Source organism: Electrophorus electricus, chromosome 14 (genome assembly GCF_041902795.1).
Source record: "Electrophorus electricus isolate QZ-2024a chromosome 14, ASM4190279v1, whole genome shotgun sequence".
Classification (NCBI taxonomy): Eukaryota; Metazoa; Chordata; class Actinopteri; order Gymnotiformes; family Gymnotidae; genus Electrophorus; species Electrophorus electricus.
The window spans coordinates 9,570,865-9,580,000 of NC_137510.1; the positions used below are offsets into that span (position 1 = coordinate 9,570,865).

The 9,136-nt window shown below is 44.2% G+C and overlaps 1 protein-coding gene across 4 annotated transcripts in view; it reads right to left on the bottom strand.

Moving 5' to 3' along the window:
* Window positions 1–8,805: 8,805 nt before the first annotated feature.
* vav3a (vav 3 guanine nucleotide exchange factor a) overlaps window positions 8,806–9,136 on the bottom strand; it is a 76,282-nt gene continuing 75,951 nt past the window's right edge. For all 4 annotated transcript variants that reach the window (XM_027013280.3, XM_027013279.3, XM_027013281.3 and 1 more), the window contains one exon: window positions 8,806–9,136. This exon is cut by the window's right edge and continues 719 nt beyond it. The gene's annotated coding sequence lies outside the window, so the exon portion shown is untranslated.

The window sequence follows — 9,136 nt, forward strand, 5'->3', positions numbered from 1 at the left end:
TGGGCCAAGGGCTGCCCTGTCATCTCTACCCTCTCTGTGAGCGGAAAACCTTTTTAACAGCAATCAGACACTGTTTTAATGGCCTCATTAATAATCACGCCTCATCTGAATGAGTAATTGCTGAGGATACACACTGATAGCACAAAGACCTTGTTTAACTCTGGAATTATGCTAAACCTGATGATTAATTGCACTTTAATTTATTGGACCGTCACGTTGCAGAGCTGCGTTGCCTTTTCAGATTTGCCCTCTGTTTGGGAAGGCTGAGCTGAGGAGTGGCAAGGAGTTTAACACGGGTCCTGATACACCGCAAAGCTTGCAAAGGCGAAACATAACAAAAGTGAAGTCATCACTACAGGGGGCTAGGTGCATTTCCCACATTTACCTCTGCAGAGCAAATGCAGACAATTTACTTATTAAAAATAATGATGTCATTATTATGTAGTTATTCTGAGGCATTTTTGCACTGTGCGCAAACAAACAGATGCCAGGTGTCGTATTTTATAAAGAGCACTTTTCCTCCATTCTAGGTGATTTGGATAGGCAGTAATAGATTGTAATAGATCAGACCTAAGTTGACCGGTAATGAATGGGGTAGACTCTACACTCCAGAGAGTGGCTGATGAATTGTGCATGCAAACAGATCCGCCACGGTCTACAACTGTGCACATATAAAATGTGCCTTTTGCATTTTTTTTAAATAATAAATCAGATGCCACACATAATTCCTTACCTAGACACCCTTAAGAAAATTGGACAGCACATGCTAAATATTCCATGTTTTACTACTTCCTTTTTAGCACGGTTTCAGAATCTTGAGGGTATTTTAGATGTCGTGTTATCATTTAACTGCCACAGTAAAACGTTCGTTAAGACGGCTTTTTTTTTTTTTTTAGCAATTCTAGATTCTAGATCACTTTTACACTCATTCATGCCTTTATTCCATCTAGACTAGACGAGTGCAGTGCCATGCTCCGCGGGCAGCTTGCCTGTCTGCTGCAGGCCTTAAGAAGCTGCAGTGTGTGCAAAACTCAGCAGTAAGGATTCCAGTATGCACCAGACCATGGGAACACACAGCTCCCAGTGGGTATACACTTACACTAGATACCTGTTCAGTCTCACACACAATATACAGTGCTTCTTCTCCTTAGCATACTCTCTGTTCCTTCTTCTGGGATGCAGACCATTGGTGATGGGACTTTTAGTGTAGCTGGCCCTAAATTACGAAAGTATTTCTGCTCACCTACATGCCTGAATTTCACTCCTTTCTTTCAAAAACATCTCTTTCCGCTTGCTTTCTCAGTGATGTAATTGCTGCAGCTTTCTGACTCCATACTTCACTGTTTATGTGGGTTTTTTTCTTTGTTGTGTATTCTGTCTCTAATTGTTTGGTTTTCAGTGTTTTGTACTGTGTCCTTTGGTATCTTGAAATTATTATGGTTATATAATAATAATAATAATAATAATAATTTATTAGTGTCCCCAGTAAAATGGTTATTCAGTGTACATACAAGGCTGGTGTGTCTAATAAACCAGATGATTTTGATTATGTAGTTAAGAGATGTTCATATTTCCACTGACTGTCCTCTATATTAAAAACAACAACGAGAGCTAATGGGTGTCAATATGTGGGCTGACCTCGAGAAACATCTGTGCTCGACGGCCCTCGGTGGAGCAGGAACAGCTGACACCATCGCATTCCGGCGTGACGAGCGAAGGTGTTTCGTGTCTGCAGGCGATGAGCGCGGCCACGGGGGGATTTGGCAGGGCCCAACCGAAGCCAGCGCGGTTTGGGGGGACCGTTCGCTCAGGCGGAGCTTAACCAGAAAACAGTTCCCTATGCTCCGCCCCTCCGTCTACGTTTATCCATGCACAGACGAACGCGTGCACACATATGCGGTTATGTTTATGAGCTGATGACTATGTCCTGTGGGGCCTTTTGCATCTAAAATGCGCGAATCTCTTTTGGTATGCCTGAACATGCACTCTCTTTCTCTCCCTCTCTCTCTCTTTCTCTCTCCTCTGCCTAGCCTGTTGGTGTTCTCGCTCACTCTCTCGACCCGTATTCCCAAAACGCACATGCGCGAGCAAACAGACGTGCCTAGCCGCGCATTTACTATGCAAGCATCGCATGAATAAAAGATCGGGATCTTGCAACCAGAACCCAGAATAAAACTGTTATCTAGCATTTAAACATGCAGTGCAGGGAAGCAACGCTCTGAATGATGCAGGCTCCATAACACACATACCAAACCGGCACAGGCGTGGCACGCGCGGACACTGAGCTCTGCGCTCCTACTACAGAAAATTTTTCAGTAGTCATTCATCCACTGAGTCAACACAAACTGTCTCGTCATCCTGTACTTAGATACCCATGAAACCAGTCTTAAATATACTTGTCTGAACACCAGGGATTCAAAGGAATAAAAATTCTTCCCGGAGTAGACATTTGTCTTTAAACTGAGGTGCGGGGGGAAAGTTCAGCTCGGATTTGCGCATGCCATCTCCCTGGGGACAAAGCCCTGCTGACCACACCGGGCGGTTTCTGTCGTGCCTCGATGACACACCTACGGCAGTGGCGAGATAGCAGAGCTCTCTACAGACAGTAACTACTATAAAAGACGCCACGGCTGACGCGACGCTTATCTTATCGGGCTCAAGTGCACATGGAGATGAGAGATCCCCATTGCAGGCTGTGCGTGCTCCTCGACACGGGAACCGAGCGATTGTATCTCCTGTTCCTCGAAGCCCGACTCGCGTAGCCCGACTGCACTGACTGTGCGGTTAGAGGCGCAAAGATGAGACCCCGTGCTCATTTCTGCTATGGCGTCGCAGCACGGGTCTAATCTGGCTTGCGTAAACTGGTTACATGGCAGACCCACGGGCCGTGCTAGGGAGTGCGCTTTAAAAACACGCATCAAATTCCAGACACGTGTAACGCTGCGCGTGGAGCAGGGCCGTCTCGGCCTTGAGAGGTGGCATGAATCTAGCGTGGCGTATTTCACGAAGACAGCCGAGAAGGCGGAGGCGCAGGTTGGCGGAAAGATCACCGTCCTGCTTATGCAGCGCAGAGACGTGGAGCGCGAATCTTGATATTTGCACGCCGTCTACTGCCTCGCAAATGATAGCTCCCCGATGGCCACGGGGAAAAAAGCAATAAACAGCCGTGCACTGCCAGGGAAAAAGAGCAGGGCCTTAAAAGACACGCCTCCCAGACACCAGCGGGAAAATAACAAACAGTCACCTTTCCGCTGCCTCCCAAAATGTGTTTACCGTGGCGCGGCGGTATTAAAAATCGCAGGCCCTCCCGCGGAGTGCGAGTCTATAATGAAAATGCCATAGAGGGATTGAAAGAGGTGGGGTATGCATGAGGCGAACGCCAGCACGTAGGGTCGTGTGATCCTGATGATGGCTCAATCTTCCAAACTGCTGTGATAAGGTCTGCAGAGGCGCGTCTAGCTTATTATTTATCACTCGCGGTTCAGCTGCGCCTCGTATTTCCTTGAGTCTCACATTTCTCTCTTTGAATTAAAGGAATATCATCCAGAAAGCTTAGAATTCTAACAATGAATGAAAAGGGGGCCCAACACTACAGAGATGCACTTAGCAATATGCAGATATGGAGATACTAACTGCTAACCGTTCCCCACTGGTTTATATTCTTCGCTGGCCATAGCAGCACTGTGTAAAGTTATCAGTGGGCCTGTGTTTACTAAACAGTACAGCAGTGCCAGAGTTAAGCTCTGGAACAGTGTCCCAGAAACCATTGGCAATACAAGCTCTATTGGTATGTTAAAATCCAGTTTAGAAACATATTTGGTTAGGCTGGAATATATTTAGTTATTGCTTCATTTTTTAAATTAAAATAATATTTTATTAGTGTTGTTATTTAATTAATATTTTTAGAATAATATTCAATTAATCATTTGGAGTTTTGCCATGTTATTTTGTGAAATTGTGTTATCATATTCATAAACTTTAGAATTTAATGTTTCAGAAAACATTTAGCCGGAAGAAGAGTCTGGCTCGCTCGCTTGCTTGCTCTCGCTCTCGCTCTCTCTCTCTCTCTCTCTCTCTCTCTCTCTCTCTCTGCCGTCTGGCTATATACACCTGCAGCTGGGTAGCTGTGGGCTAGACACTCGGTCAGGCTTTCTTCCATTGGCCCTGTCAAGAGAATCACTTTCCCAAAAAATGATATCTAAACTTATTTAAAGAGTCCAATCACCACTAAAATTCTCATTCTTAATTAATTTGCATATAAGCTGCACAAGCAGAGCTGCTTTTACCCATAATCCACTGTGCAATGCACCCCTGAATCGGGATAAACACTAAATATAAAAGTTAGCAGGCTGGGTATGTTGTGCATGAAACAGCCTGTGTTACACACACAGGCAGTGAAGCTGCAGCCTCACACACCAGGAGAGAGCCATATCATGGATCTGCTATGGGCTTCATGCTCAAATCCATTACATGTGGTTATCAGATAGTAGAGAAACTGTATTTCTATTTTATACACACTCACACGGGAGCACAACTTGGTCCTGACTATTAAAGTTGACAGAAACTTCTATGCCATTGCAACAGATGGGGGCTGTGAGAGTTTGTCAAGGGTGAGTTCTGATAAGACCTCAGTAAGTGCACTGCCAGGCTTGGCATGCTGCACAGCAGAGCAGACGCAGGTGAACATACGCCTGTCTATCTGCTCAGCGCCGAACACGACTCACTCAGAAGGCAAAGCCAAACATCTGATACACGTCTGGGTGATGGTAATCTGCAGGAGAGGCTGCTCTTCAACTTTTGTCATTACCATAAAAATGTTTTCAATTTTAACACCTTATGCATTGCTCTTACAGAGTACTACAGGAACAGCTCCCTCAGAGAGGCCTGAGGTTAAATGCCACTTCAAGACTATAGTAGCAGAAGCAATCAGCTGGGATCGACCCCATGACCTACCGAGCCATATACATGACTGTGGATCATAGAGTCTCTATTATTATCCTATAGGGTAAGTACAGTTGAGTGAGGGCTCTAGAACCACAGCGTGACTGAGCTAGAGGCGTTACGTGTCTTATCCCCAGGTGGGAGGCAGTAACACCTGGACAGTCTAGGTATAGCGGTCTTTCCTCTCCCTTCCAAGGGTACCGTATGAATGAAATATGCTGCTCTAGCATGGACTGTAGAGCCAGTGTTTATGACGTGTGCATGTCTGTCATTCTTCATGACAGGTTCTTTGCAGGTTGGGCTGCTCTTTCACTAAAATTCACAAACATTTCCATGGACACTATGACAGTGCATGCTCGCTAGCACACACACAAAAAAAGTTTATTTTCTTAAAGCATCAAGGGCTCGAAACCTCTGAATGAGTCCCCGAACATTTATCACCATCGTCTTCATTGGTGTTTCTAAAGAAGCTATTCGTGCTAAATGATCAGGTAAAGTTTACTTGTAATCAATCCCATGCACCTCCTGTTAGCCTGTGCACTAAGAAAAGAACCAAAGAAAAGAAACTAATTCCTGTTACGTTCAGAAATGGATGGGAATGCTTATCTTTCAGTTTATAGGCACACATGAAACAGTCCTATCATTTGCTTATGTAGCAGTGTGTCATGTCTTTGGATATGTTTTTAGTTTTTGCAGGTGTTCTTAGTTCCACCAAGTATGCATTCCGAGTATGCAAGTACAGATACAAAAGTTATAGTCTTGATCTTGCTTTCTGAAACTCTGTAAGTCACCTTTCACTAACTGTGTAAGACACTTAGCCACGTGGTTTGTCCTGATATCTAAATAGGAAATCTATACTTCTCAACACACAAGCTGATATTCTTAATGTCTTGTGACAATTTAATGTGAAATTCTACTCAGGAACCATTTAAGTATTTACAGCAGGGCTGGCACAGTCTGGCACTGGAGGTTCACAGTACTGTAGAATTTAGGGATTTTTCTGATTCAGCTCATCAGCTGAGTGTTGTAGAGCGGGGAGACACTGAGCTCTGCTGAATAGTTAGACTTCAGGACCTGAGTGTCACAGTCCAGTGTCACAAAGACCCATAGACACTGTTCCATAAGCAGCTTACTCATGCAAAGATTGGGGGGATACATTTAATACATTTGCACACAAATTTGTACAAAGAAGCAATATACCTTTTTATTGTGTCCTATCTACATATGTACAGTATGATACAGCAGTTTTTCAGTGTGGGAAAAAAAAAAAAAAACAGAATTGCACTCCAACAGGACAGGCCATTGTGGCTCGTTTCCGTGGCGATGAGAGACTCAGAGTCAAGCACGCTCACATCTTTGGCTAGGGTGAACAAAAGATCATCTGTCTCTCTATTCAGAGTACTAAAGGAATTCTTCTTCTCCAAGGTCCCTTACATATAAACATGGCTTTCTGGAACCTTCCGAGTCTCCGACAGGGCTGCTGAAATGTCACAAATGTACTAATACACAGGGGGAAAGAAAGCATGATATTGAATGTGGAGTTCTGCTGAGGTTAACGCTACATTTCTCCCACTAAACAGTATTTCTCTATTCAAGCACAACTGTTTTTTTTCTCGTAGGCGTGAACTTTGTCAGCCATGATTATAAAGGAGGGAGGTCATGCAAAAAGTGAGAGAGAGAGAGAGAGAGAGAGAGAGAGAGAGAGAGAGAGAGAGAGAGACTGACATGGAGAGAGGAAGACAGAGGGGCGGAGAGAGAGAGAGAGAGAGAGAGAGAGAGAGAGAGAGAGAGAGAGAGAGAGAGAGAGAGAGAGACTGACATGGAGAGAGGAAGACAGAGGGGCGGAGAGAGAGAGAGAGAGAGAGAGAGAGAGAGAGAGAAAAGTGGAGAAATGGTGGATAGATTACGATGGATTTTAATATCTAACCATTGTTATGAAGGCCTGTTAAAACCTCCAGAATCTGTCCCTCTGGAAGACAGAAGTGTAGACAGATTAGTGGGGTGAGAATAGATTACCGCAATGAAAGCCGAGAAAACCAGTGCTGGAACCTGCTGTTGGATTGAGGGCCATAGTGTTGACACGGGAAACAGCATACAAAGCAGGGAGAAAGGTAAACTGCAATCTGCTCAGGGTACTGACCTCCACCCTCCCCACTTCTCCCCATTTCAGACGCAGCTCGGCCCTTCTACACCTGGCAGCAGCAGAGGGAGAAGGTGCCCAAATTACCCCCCGAGTCATCAGGTTCAGAGGAGCGGAGAGCTGAGAGTGAGGAACCGTATTTATAATTCTACTGGTGTGGCCTGCACCTGCACTGCTTTGTGTGTTTTGTTTGAATGTAAAAACTTTAATTTCCTTTTAAAAAAACAAAAAAACAAAACAAAAACAAAAACAAAACAAAATGAATAAGAAAGAAACTACTGCGTTGTATTGCTACAGATGCACAGGAACAGACTGAAGTCAGTGGTTGGTATTTAAAGAGAATCAGCCCGCCTGGTTAATGGAAAAGACTGGATGAGAAAAAGAGGTTGGAGGTAATCAGAGGACGTGTGATACTCATCCATTAATGCTGCTGCCATCTAGTGGCTATGGCTCTAAACTGCGGACTAAATGAAAGATTAGAAAATACAATAAGATCACTACCATAGCACAGCCAACCTGTCCTTATACACATCAATAAATATCTGTAAAACTGCTTCAGCTATACAATTCTTCATGACACATGGATTAAAAATACATTTTCCTCTTAAAAAGCTGCTTCTCATCTCTAACACTTGAAAAAACAGAGAACTTGTACAAATGTAATATCAAATAGAAAAAAATATATTAGCAAAAAAACAGTACCTTTCCATAATTTGGTGGAGAACATCATTTATCACTTTTAAGCAACTGACAGTTACTGTCACTGACTGCTGTTACATGTTATACTATTCAAGATGGTTGTTGTGTGTCTGTTTAAGGTATAAGTCTGTTGATGCTGTTGTCAGTGTATATACTTTATATCTTGGCATCACCTGCTGAATTAAGTACAAAGCTGTCGCTCTCCTGATGTTTTTTTTTTTTTTTCTTAGAGTAAGAGGATATTCCTTCATCCGTCTAGACGAAAAGAAGGTTCGTCTGATTCACTAAGCAAATGGGCTTATCACCATAAGCCCTCTGCAGCTCACTTCTCAGTCAGTTCCAGGGGTCGGGGAGGTCAATCGCTGAACTCCACGATACCCCACGGAGACCTCTCCCACCAATCAAACAGCACCGAGCACCAACACACCCACCTGTGTATATCTGCGCGTGACTGCTGGGAAATCTGCACTGTTCTACCCCATGCTCGCTGTCTGTTCTTCGTCTGAACATTCTAAAGTCAACCGCCAACATTCATGTGTGGCCATCTGTTTGACCAGTGTGGTAGGATCTTTAATGCAAACACACGGCCATGCACGGAAGAAAAGTCAAAGGCTTTGAGAAAGTCTGGTGTGCACATCATCATCCCCTTTTGCAGCTGTAATTAAACACTGCTCACTGCGCAGCTGCTTACGGGCACTGTGGGACTCTAACACCCCTGATTTAACTCATTAGGTACATTAGTTACAGGGCTTCCTGTGCTGAGGGGTTTTATAGCAGGGCGAACACAAGGAGAACCCAGTTTTGGCCTTAAATCACTACCCTACACCAAACTACACCCACCTGCACCTGTTATTCAAACATGGAGATGGGAAGAGAACACTAGTGCTTGGCTACTAGAGGGTTTTATATTGTTTAAGGATGGTCATAGATGAACTGGTTGTGGTAGACCAACTAGCTTGGACTGTGAGAACCAGTCATGCTGGGGACTGGACTGAGAAGGAGCTTATTATGGGTCTGTCAGAATACTCTCTCTCTCTCTCTCTCTCTCTCTCTCTCCCTCTCTCTCTCTCTCTCTCTTTCTCTCTCTCTCTCTCTCTCTCTCTCTCTCTCTCTCTCTCTAATGCACAAATCAGATAAACAAGTTATGACAGGCCACTGAACATCTCCTGAGATAAGGAGCAACAACAGAGAGGGAAAAAAACATCAACAGAACAAAGCAAACCCAAACAGACAACAACCACGCAGCTTTTCTGAAGGAGGAAAAAAGTGTAGGTGTGTGTGTGTGTGTGTGTGTGTGTGTGTGTGTGTGTGTGTGTGGTATGGTGAAGAAAAGAAACAGAAAATGATAGCAATCAC